The sequence below is a fragment of the Oncorhynchus gorbuscha genome, linkage group LG11, assembly GCF_021184085.1.
Source record: "Oncorhynchus gorbuscha isolate QuinsamMale2020 ecotype Even-year linkage group LG11, OgorEven_v1.0, whole genome shotgun sequence".
Taxonomy (NCBI): Eukaryota; Metazoa; Chordata; class Actinopteri; order Salmoniformes; family Salmonidae; genus Oncorhynchus; species Oncorhynchus gorbuscha.
Genome location: NC_060183.1, coordinates 88,081,861 through 88,091,967, shown reverse-complemented (window position 1 = coordinate 88,091,967; position 10,107 = coordinate 88,081,861). Strand labels below are relative to the sequence as shown.

General features: G+C 39.7%; 10 non-coding genes across 10 annotated transcripts; all 10 read left to right on the top strand.

Annotated features, from left to right (window-relative positions):
* Positions 1-447: 447 nt before the first annotated feature.
* trnaa-ugc lies at positions 448-519 on the top strand. The gene has a single exon. It is a non-coding gene; the product is annotated as a tRNA-Ala (tRNA).
* A 469-nt stretch (positions 520-988) lies between these two features.
* On the top strand, positions 989-1,060 carry trnat-ugu. Its single transcript has one exon. It is a non-coding gene; the product is annotated as a tRNA-Thr (tRNA).
* A 1,371-nt stretch (positions 1,061-2,431) lies between these two features.
* trnaa-ugc lies at positions 2,432-2,503 on the top strand. Its single transcript has one exon. It is a non-coding gene; the product is annotated as a tRNA-Ala (tRNA).
* Positions 2,504-2,970: 467 nt separating this feature from the next.
* On the top strand, positions 2,971-3,042 carry trnat-ugu. The gene has a single exon. It is a non-coding gene; the product is annotated as a tRNA-Thr (tRNA).
* A 1,369-nt stretch (positions 3,043-4,411) lies between these two features.
* Positions 4,412-4,483, top strand: trnaa-ugc. The gene has a single exon. It is a non-coding gene; the product is annotated as a tRNA-Ala (tRNA).
* Positions 4,484-4,956: 473 nt separating this feature from the next.
* Positions 4,957-5,028, top strand: trnat-ugu. The gene has a single exon. It is a non-coding gene; the product is annotated as a tRNA-Thr (tRNA).
* A 1,371-nt stretch (positions 5,029-6,399) lies between these two features.
* trnaa-ugc lies at positions 6,400-6,471 on the top strand. Its single transcript has one exon. It is a non-coding gene; the product is annotated as a tRNA-Ala (tRNA).
* Positions 6,472-6,926: 455 nt separating this feature from the next.
* On the top strand, positions 6,927-6,998 carry trnat-ugu. Its single transcript has one exon. It is a non-coding gene; the product is annotated as a tRNA-Thr (tRNA).
* A 1,372-nt stretch (positions 6,999-8,370) lies between these two features.
* trnaa-ugc lies at positions 8,371-8,442 on the top strand. The gene has a single exon. It is a non-coding gene; the product is annotated as a tRNA-Ala (tRNA).
* A 466-nt stretch (positions 8,443-8,908) lies between these two features.
* On the top strand, positions 8,909-8,980 carry trnat-ugu. The gene has a single exon. It is a non-coding gene; the product is annotated as a tRNA-Thr (tRNA).
* Positions 8,981-10,107: the final 1,127 nt, after the last annotated feature.

Sequence of the window (10,107 nt, the reverse complement as noted above, 5' to 3'; positions counted from 1 at the left end):
GCTATCTGAGCAGCTAACTGATCGCTGCAGCTGTACAAAGCCCATCTGTAAATAGCCCACCCAATCTACCTACCTAATCCCCATATTGTTTTAATTTACTTTCTGCTCTTTGCACACCAATATTTCTACTTTGCACATCATCATCTGCTCATCTATCACTCCAGTGTTAATTTGCTAAATTGTAAAAACTTCGCTACAATGGCCTATTTATTGCCTTACCTCCATTTGCACGCACTGTATATAGACTTTCTTTTTCTTCTTCTATTGTGTTATTGACTGTACGCTTGTTTATTCCATCTGTAACTCTGTGTTGTTGTTTGTGTTGCGCTGCTTTGCTTTATCTTGGCCAGGTCGCAGTTGAATATGAAAACTTGTTCTCAACTGGCTTACCTGGATAATTATAGGTGAAATTAAAAAAAATAAGAAACATTTTTTGTTTCACAGAAAGGGGATGTAGCTCAGTGGTAGAGCGCATGCTTTGCATGTATGAGGTCCTGGGTTCAATCCCCAGCTTCTCCATAACATTTTTTGCAATGACCCATCTCCTTCTTTCCAGAATGTTGAAATTCTCAGCAGGAAACAGAGATGTGCTGAATAATTTGCGCTTGTAATCTGAAGAACATGTGTTCAATCCCTGTTCCTACATTTATGGAACAGAAGTGGCATGGTTGCCAACTTCAATTGCATCATTTTCAAAAACTGAAGTTCATGGGTTAGATGACTGTCCATACTTGCTTGTATTTAGAATTGCTGCTATCATTTCATTGTAGTTTCAATGGAGTGGTGTATATAAAAAGTACATTGTATTAATATTGCATTTTATCTGCAAATAAAATGGTATCGAAGCTCAGAAGGGGAGTGCATGCTATTTATGTATGAGGTCCTTGGTTCAATCCCAAGGTTCTCCACTGAGTTTAGTTGTGTGCCAAATTCACATTACACAACTCCTACTTTCCAGAATGTTGATAAATATCTTGCAGCAAAGAGTGGCATGGTGGCCAAGCGGTAAGGTGTCGGTCTTGTAAACCGAAGATCATGGGTTCAAATCCCATCTGTGCCTTACTGAAAGATACCTGTTACCAAGAAAGGTTCTTTCACTGGAGGACTTTGAAGAAAAAATTTTTTTTTTCTCAAAATGGCAACCCTGCTATGATATTGTAAGGGGATGTGTCTCTGAGCTACTACTTGAAATGCATGCGGTCTGAAGTTAATCCCCAAATTCTCTGATGAGTATATTTAGTTGTGAAATTAGCTTTTGCACAACTCTACTTTCCAGAATGTTGACATTTTAAGAAGGAAATAGATGTGCTAAGTCATCTGTTTTTGTAAACTGAAGCACATGGGTTCAATCCTTGTTCGACGTTTATGGAAGCTAGATGATATTATGGAAATGTACTTTCATTAGAACAGTGTAAAGAAAAGGTCAATTGTATTGATATGGCCACTACGACCTGTATGCTGTAGTCGGCTGGCCCTCGCTACATATTCATCGCCAGACCGACTCGCTCCAGGTCATCTTTTTAGTCTATGCTAGGTAAAGCTCCGCCTTATCTCAGCTCACTGGTCACGATAACAACACCCACCCGTAGCACGTGCTCCAGCAGGTATATCTCACTGGTCATCCCCCAAAGCCAACACCTCCTTTGGCCGCCTTTCCTTACAGTTCTCTGCTGACAATGACTGGAACGAATTGCAAAAATCGCTGAAGCTGGAGACATATTCCCTCACTAACTTTCAGTGTTGCCAACTTAGCGACTTAGTCACTGTATTTAGCAAGTATGAATACTTGCAGACATTTTCATTTTTCTCACTTTTTGTCTCTTCCACAATGTTATTCCTCACTCCTACAGTGTCCATCACAATTACATGCACAATTATGCAAATTAGGTGATGACATCATTTAGCAACTTCTAGCGACTTTTAGGACAGCCAATAGCTACTTTCCTTACTGAGGTGTTGGCAACACTGCTAACTTTAAACATTGGCTATCTGAGCAGCTAACTGATCGCTGCAGCTGTACAAAGCCCATCTGTAAATAGCCCACCCAATCTACCTACCTAATCCCCATATTGTTTTAATTTACTTTCTGCTCTTTGCACACCAATATTTCTACTTGCACATCATCATCTGCTCATCTATCACTCCAGTGTTAATTTGCTAAATTGTAAAAACTTCGCTACAATGGCCTATTTATTGCCTTACCTCCATTTGCACGCACTGTATATAGACTTTCTTTTTCTTCTTCTATTGTGTTATTGACTGTACGCTTGTTTATTCCATCTGTAACTCTGTGTTGTTGTTTGTGTTGCGCTGCTTTGCTTTATCTTGGCCAGGTCGCAGTTGAATATGAAAACTTGTTCTCAACTGGCTTACCTGGATAATTATAGGTGAAATTTAAAAAAATAAGAAACATTTTTATCTTTCACAGAAAGGGGATGTAGCTCAGTGGTAGAGCGCATGCTTTGCATGTATGAGGTCCTGGGTTCAATCCCCAGCTTCTCCATAACATTTTTTGCAATGACCCATCTCCTTCTTTCCAGAATGTTGAAATTCTCAGCAGGAAACAGAGATGTGCTGAATAATTTGCGCTTGTAATCTGAAGGACATGTGTTCAATCCCTGTTCCTACATTTATGGAACAGAAGTGGCATGGTTGCCAACTTCAATTGCATCATTTTCAAAAACTGAAGTTCATGGGTTAGATGACTGTCCATACTTGCTTGTATTTAGAATTGCTGCTATCATTTCATTGTAGTTTCAATGGAGTGGTGTATATAAAAAGTACATTGTATTAATATTGCATTTTATCTGCAAATAAAATGGTATCGAAGCTCAGAGGGGAGTGCATGCTATTTATGTATGAGGTCCTTGGTTCAATCCCAAGGTTCTCCACTGAGTTTAGTTGTGTGCCAAATTCACATTACACAACTCCTACTTTCCAGAATGTTGATAAATATCTTGCAGCAAGAGTGGCATGGTGGCCAAGCGGTAAGGTGTCGGTCTTGTAAACCGAAGATCATGGGTTCAAATCCCATCTGTGCCTTACTGAAAGATACCTGTTACCAAGAAAGGTTCTTTCACTGGAGGACTTTGAAGAATTTTTTTTTTTTTCTCAAAATGGCAACCCTGCTATGATATTGTAAGGGGATGTGTCTCTGAGCTACTACTTGAAATGCATGCGGTCTGAAGTTAATCCCCAAATTCTCTGATGAGTATATTTAGTTGTGAAATTAGCTTTTGCACAACTCTACTTTCCAGAATGTTGACATTTTAAGAAGGAAATAGATGTGCTAAGTCATCTGTTTTTGTAAACTGAAGCACATGGGTTCAATCCTTGTTCGACGTTTATGGAAGCTAGATGATATTATGGAAATGTACTTTCATTAGAACAGTGTAAAGAAAAGGTCAATTGTATTGATATGGCCACTACGACCTGTATGCTGTAGTCGGCTGGCCCTCGCTACATATTCATCGCCAGACCGACTCGCTCCAGGTCATCTTTTTAGTCTATGCTAGGTAAAGCTCCGCCTTATCTCAGCTCACTGGTCACGATAACAACACCCACCCGTAGCACGTGCTCCAGCAGGTATATCTCACTGGTCATCCCCCAAAGCCAACACCTCCTTTGGCCGCCTTTCCTTACAGTTCTCTGCTGACAATGACTGGAACGAATTGCAAAAATCGCTGAAGCTGGAGACATATTCCCTCACTAACTTTCAGTGTTGCCAACTTAGCGACTTAGTCACTGTATTTAGCAAGTATGAATACTTGCAGACATTTTCATTTTTCTCACTTTTTGTCTCTTCCACAATGTTATTCCTCACTCCTACAGTGTCCATCACAATTACATGCACAATTATGCAAATTAGGTGATGACATCATTTAGCAACTTCTAGCGACTTTTAGGACAGCCAATAGCTACTTTCCTTACTGAGGTGTTGGCAACACTGCTAACTTTAAACATTGGCTATCTGAGCAGCTAACTGATCGCTGCAGCTGTACAAAGCCCATCTGTAAATAGCCCACCCAATCTACCTACCTAATCCCCATATTGTTTTAATTTACTTTCTGCTCTTTGCACACCAATATTTCTACTTGCACATCATCATCTGCTCATCTATCACTCCAGTGTTAATTTGCTAAATTGTAAAAACTTCGCTACAATGGCCTATTTATTGCCTTACCTCCATTTGCACGCACTGTATATAGACTTTCTTTTTCTTCTTCTATTGTGTTATTGACTGTACGCTTGTTTATTCCATCTGTAACTCTGTGTTGTTGTTTGTGTTGCGCTGCTTTGCTTTATCTTGGCCAGGTCGCAGTTGAATATGAAAACTTGTTCTCAACTGGCTTACCTGGATAATTATAGGTGAAATTTAAAAAAATAAGAAACATTTTTTGTTTCACAGAAAGGGGATGTAGCTCAGTGGTAGAGCGCATGCTTTGCATGTATGAGGTCCTGGGTTCAATCCCCAGCTTCTCCATAACATTTTTTGCAATGACCCATCTCCTTCTTTCCAGAATGAAATTCTTGAAATTCTCAGCAGGAAACAGAGATGTGCTGAATAATTTGCGCTTGTAATCTGAAGAACATGTGTTCAATCCCTGTTCCTACATTTATGGAACAGAAGTGGCATGGTTGCCAACTTCAATTGCATCATTTTCAAAAACTGAAGTTCATGGGTTAGATGACTGTCCATACTTGCTTGTATTTAGAATTGCTGCTATCATTTCATTGTAGTTTCAATGGAGTGGTGTATATAAAAAGTACATTGTATTAATATTGCATTTTATCTGCAAATAAAATGGTATCGAAGCTCAGAAGGGGAGTGCATGCTATTTATGTATGAGGTCCTTGGTTCAATCAAGGTTCTCCACTGAGTTTAGTTGTGTGCCAAATTCACATTACACAACTCCTACTTTCCAGAATGTTGATAAATATCTTACAGCATAGAGTGGCATGGTGGCCAAGCGGTAAGGTGTCGGTCTTGTAAACCGAAGATCATGGGTTCAAATCCCATCTGTGCCTTTCTGAAAGATACCGGTACCAAGAAAGGTTCTTTCACTGGAAGGACTTTGAAGAATTTTTTTTTTTCTCAAAATGGCAACCCTGCTGTGATATTGTAAGGGGATGTGTCTCTGAGCTACTACTTGAAATGCATGCGGTCTGAAGTTAATCCCCAAATTCTCTGATGAGTATATTTAGTTGTGAAATTAGCTTTTGCACAACTCTACTTTCCAGAATGTTGACATTTTAAGAAGGAAATAGATGTGCTAAGTCATCTGTTTTTGTAAACTGAAGCACATGGGTTCAATCCTTGTTCGACGTTTATGGAAGCTAGATGATATTATGGAAATGTACTTTCATTAGAACAGTGTAAAGAAAAGGTCAATTGTATTGATATGGCCACTACGACCTGTATGCTCTAGTCGGCTGGCCCTCGCTACATATTCATCGCCAGACCGACTCGCTCCAGGTCATCTTTTTAGTCTATGCTAGGTAAAGCTCCGCCTTATCTCAGCTCACTGGTCACGATAACAACACCCACCCGTAGCACGTGCTCCAGCAGGTATATCTCACTGGTCATCCCCCAAAGCCAACACCTCCTTTGGCCGCCTTTCCTTACAGTTCTCTGCTGACAATGACTGGAACGAATTGCAAAAATCGCTGAAGCTGGAGACATATTCCCTCACTAACTTTCAGTGTTGCCAACTTAGCGACTTAGTCACTGTATTTAGCAAGTATGAATACTTGCAGACATTTTCATTTTTCTCACTTTTTGTCTCTTCCACAATGTTATTCCTCACTCCTACAGTGTCCTTCACAATTACATGCACAATTATGCAAATTAGGTGATGACATCATTTAGCAACTTCTAGCGACTTTTAGGACAGCCAATAGCTACTTTCCTTACTGAGGTGTTGGCAACACTGCTAACTTTAAACATTGGCTATCTGAGCAGCTAACTGATCGCTGCAGCTGTACAAAGCCCATCTGTAAATAGCCCACCCAATCTACCTACCTAATCCCCATATTGTTTTAATTTACTTTCTGCTCTTTGCACACCAATATTTCTACTTACACATCATCATCTGCTCATCTATCACTCCAGTGTTAATTTGCTAAATTGTAAATACTTCGCTACAATGGCCTATTTATTGCCTTACCTCCATTTGCACGCACTGTATATAGACTTTCTTTTTCTTCTTCTATTGTGTTATTGACTGTACGCTTGTTTATTCCATCTGTAACTCTGTGTTGTTGTTTGTGTTGCGCTGCTTTGCTTTATCTTGGCCAGGTCGCAGTTGAATATGAAAACTTGTTCTCAACTGGCTTACCTGGTTAATTATTGTTGAAATTAAAAAAAAAAATAAGAAACATTTTTATGTTTCACAGAAAGGGGATGTAGCTCAGTGGTAGAGCGCATGCTTTGCATGTATGAGGTCCTGGGTTCAATCCCCAGCTTCTCCATAACATTTTTTGCAATGACCCATCTCCTTCTTTCCAGAATGTTGAAATTCTCAGCAGGAAACAGAGATGTGCTGAATAATTTGCGCTTGTAATCTGAAGAACATGTGTTCAATCCCTGTTCCTACATTTATGGAACAGAAGTGGCATGGTTGCCAACTTCAATTGCATCATATTCAAAAACTGAAGTTCATGGGTTAGATGACTGTCCATACTTGCTTGTATTTAGAATTGCTGCTATCATTTCATTGTAGTTTCAATGGAGTGGTGTATATAAAAAGTACATTGTATTAATATTGCATTTTATCTGCAAATAAAATGGTATCGAAGCTCAGAGGGGGAGTGCATGCTATTTATGTATGAGGTCCTTGGTTCAATCCCAAGGTTCTTGTGTGCCAAATTCACATTACACAACTCCTACTTTCCAGAATGTTGATAAATATCTTACAGCATAGAGTGGCATGGTGGCCAAGCGGTAAGGTGTCGGTCTTGTAAACCGAAGATCATGGGTTCAAATCCCATCTGTGCCTTTCTGAAAGATACCTGTTACCAAGAAAGGTTCTTTCACTGGAAGGACTTTGAAGAAAAATTTTTTTTTTTCTCAAAATGGCAACCCTGCTGTGATATAGTAAGGGGATGTGTCTCTGAGCTACTACTTGAAATGCATGCGGTCTGAAGTTAATCCCCAAATTCTCTGATGAGTATATTTAGTTGTGAAATTAGCTTTTGCACAACTCTACTTTCCAGAATGTTGACATTTTAAGAAGGAAATAGATGTGCTAAGTCATCTGTTTTTGTAAACTGAAGCACATGGGTTCAATCCTTGTTCGACGTTTATGGAAGCTAGATGATATTATGGAAATGTACTTTCATTAGAACAGTGTAAAGAAAAGGTCAATTGTATTGATATGGCCACTACGACCTGTATGCTCTAGTCGGCTGGCCCTCGCTACATATTCATCGCCAGACCGACTCGCTCCAGGTCATCTTTTTAGTCTATGCTAGGTAAAGCTCCGCCTTATCTCAGCTCACTGGTCACGATAACAACACCCACCCGTAGCACGTGCTCCAGCAGGTATATCTCACTGGTCATCCCCCAAAGCCAACACCTCCTTTGGCCGCCTTTCCTTACAGTTCTCTGCTGACAATGACTGGAACGAATTGCAAAAATCGCTGAAGCTGGAGACATATTCCCTCACTAACTTTCAGTGTTGCCAACTTAGCGACTTAGTCACTGTATTTAGCAAGTATGAATACTTGCAGACATTTTCATTTTTCTCACTTTTTGTCTCTTCCACAATGTTATTCCTCACTCCTACAGTGTCCTTCACAATTACATGCACAATTATGCAAATTAGGTGATGACATCATTTAGCAACTTCTAGCGACTTTTAGGACAGCCAATAGCTACTTTCCTTACTGAGGTGTTGGCAACACTGCTAACTTTAAACATTGGCTATCTGAGCAGCTAACTGATCGCTGCAGCTGTACAAAGCCCATCTGTAAATAGCCCACCCAATCTACCTACCTAATCCCCATATTGTTTTAATTTACTTTCTGCTCTTTGCACACCAATATTTCTACTTACACATCATCATCTGCTCATCTATCACTCCAGTGTTAATTTGCTAAATTGTAAATACTTCGCTACAATGGCCTATTTATTGCCTTACCTCCATTTGCACGCACTGTATATAGACTTTCTTTTTCTTCTTCTATTGTGTTATTGACTGTACGCTTGTTTATTCCATCTGTAACTCTGTGTTGTTGTTTGTGTTGCGCTGCTTTGCTTTATCTTGGCCAGGTCGCAGTTGAATATGAAAACTTGTTCTCAACTGGCTTACCTGGTTAATTATTGTTGAAATTTAAAAAAAAAAGAAACATTTTTTTGTTTCACAGAAAGGGGATGTAGCTCAGTGGTAGAGCGCATGCTTTGCATGTATGAGGTCCTGGGTTCAATCCCCAGCTTCTCCATAACATTTTTTGCAATGACCCATCTCCTTCTTTCCAGAATGTTGAAATTCTCAGCAGGAAACAGAGATGTGCTGAATAATTTGCGCTTGTAATCTGAAGAACATGTGTTCAATCTGTTCCTACATTTATGGAACAGAAGTGGCATGGTTGCCAACTTCAATTGCATCATTTTCAAAAACTGAAGTTCATGGGTTAGATGACTGTCCATACTTGCTTGTATTTAGAATTGCTGCTATCATTTCATTGTAGTTTCAATGGAGTGGTGTATATAAAAAGTACATTGTATTAATATTGCATTTTATCTGCAAATAAAATGGTATCGAAGCTCAGAGGGGAGTGCATGCTATTTATGTATGAGGTCCTTGGTTCAATCCCAAGGTTCTCCACTGAGTTTAGTTGTGTGCCAAATTCACATTACACAACTCCTACTTTCCAGAATGTTGATAAATATCTTACAGCATAGAGTGGCATGGTGGCCAAGCGGTAAGGTGTCGGTCTTGTAAACCGAAGATCATGGGTTCAAATCCCATCTGTGCCTTTCTGAAAGATACCTGTTACCAAGAAAGGTTCTTTCACTGGAAGGACTTTGAAGAAAATTTTTTTTTCTCAAAATGGCAACCCTGCTGTGATATAGTAAGGGGATGTGTCTCTGAGGTACTACTTGAAATGCATGCGGTCTGAAGTTAATCCCCAAATTCTCTGATGAGTATATTTAGTTGTGAAATTAGCTTTTGCACAACTCTACTTTCCAGAATGTTGACATTTTAAGAAGGAAATAGATGTGCTAAGTCATCTGTTTTTGTAAACTGAAGCACATGGGTTCAAACCTTGTTCGACGTTTATGGAAGCTAGATGATATTATGGAAATGTACTTTCATTAGAACAGTGTAAAGAAAAGGTCAATTGTATTGATATGGCCACTACGACCTGTATGCTCTAGTCGGCTGGCCCTCGCTACATATTCATCGCCAGACCGACTCGCTCCAGGTCATCTTTTTAGTCTATGCTAGGTAAAGCTCCGCCTTATCTCAGCTCACTGGTCACGATAACAACACCCACCCGTAGCACGTGCTCCAGCAGGTATATCTCACTGGTCATCCCCCAAAGCCAACACCTCCTTTGGCCGCCTTTTCCTTACAGTTCTCTGCTGACAATGACTGGAACGAATTGCAAAAATCGCTGAAGCTGGAGACATATTCCCTCACTAACTTTCAGTGTTGCCAACTTAGCGACTTAGTCACTGTATTTAGCAAGTATGAATACTTGCAGACATTTTCATTTTTCTCACTTTTTGTCTCTTCCACAATGTTATTCCTCACTCCTACAGTGTCCTTCACAATTACATGCACAATTATGCAAATTAGGTGATGACATCATTTAGCAACTTCTAGCGACTTTTAGGACAGCCAATAGCTACTTTCCTTACTGAGGTGTTGGCAACACTGCTAACTTTAAACATCGGCTATCTGAGCAGCTAACTGATCGCTGCAGCTGTACAAAGCCCATCTGTAAATAGCCCACCCAATCTACCTACCTAATCCCCATATTGTTTTAATTTACTTTCTGCTCTTTGCACACCAATATTTCTACTTACACATCATCATCTGCTCATCTATCACTCCAGTGTCAATCAATTTGCTAAATTGTAAATACTTCGCTACAATG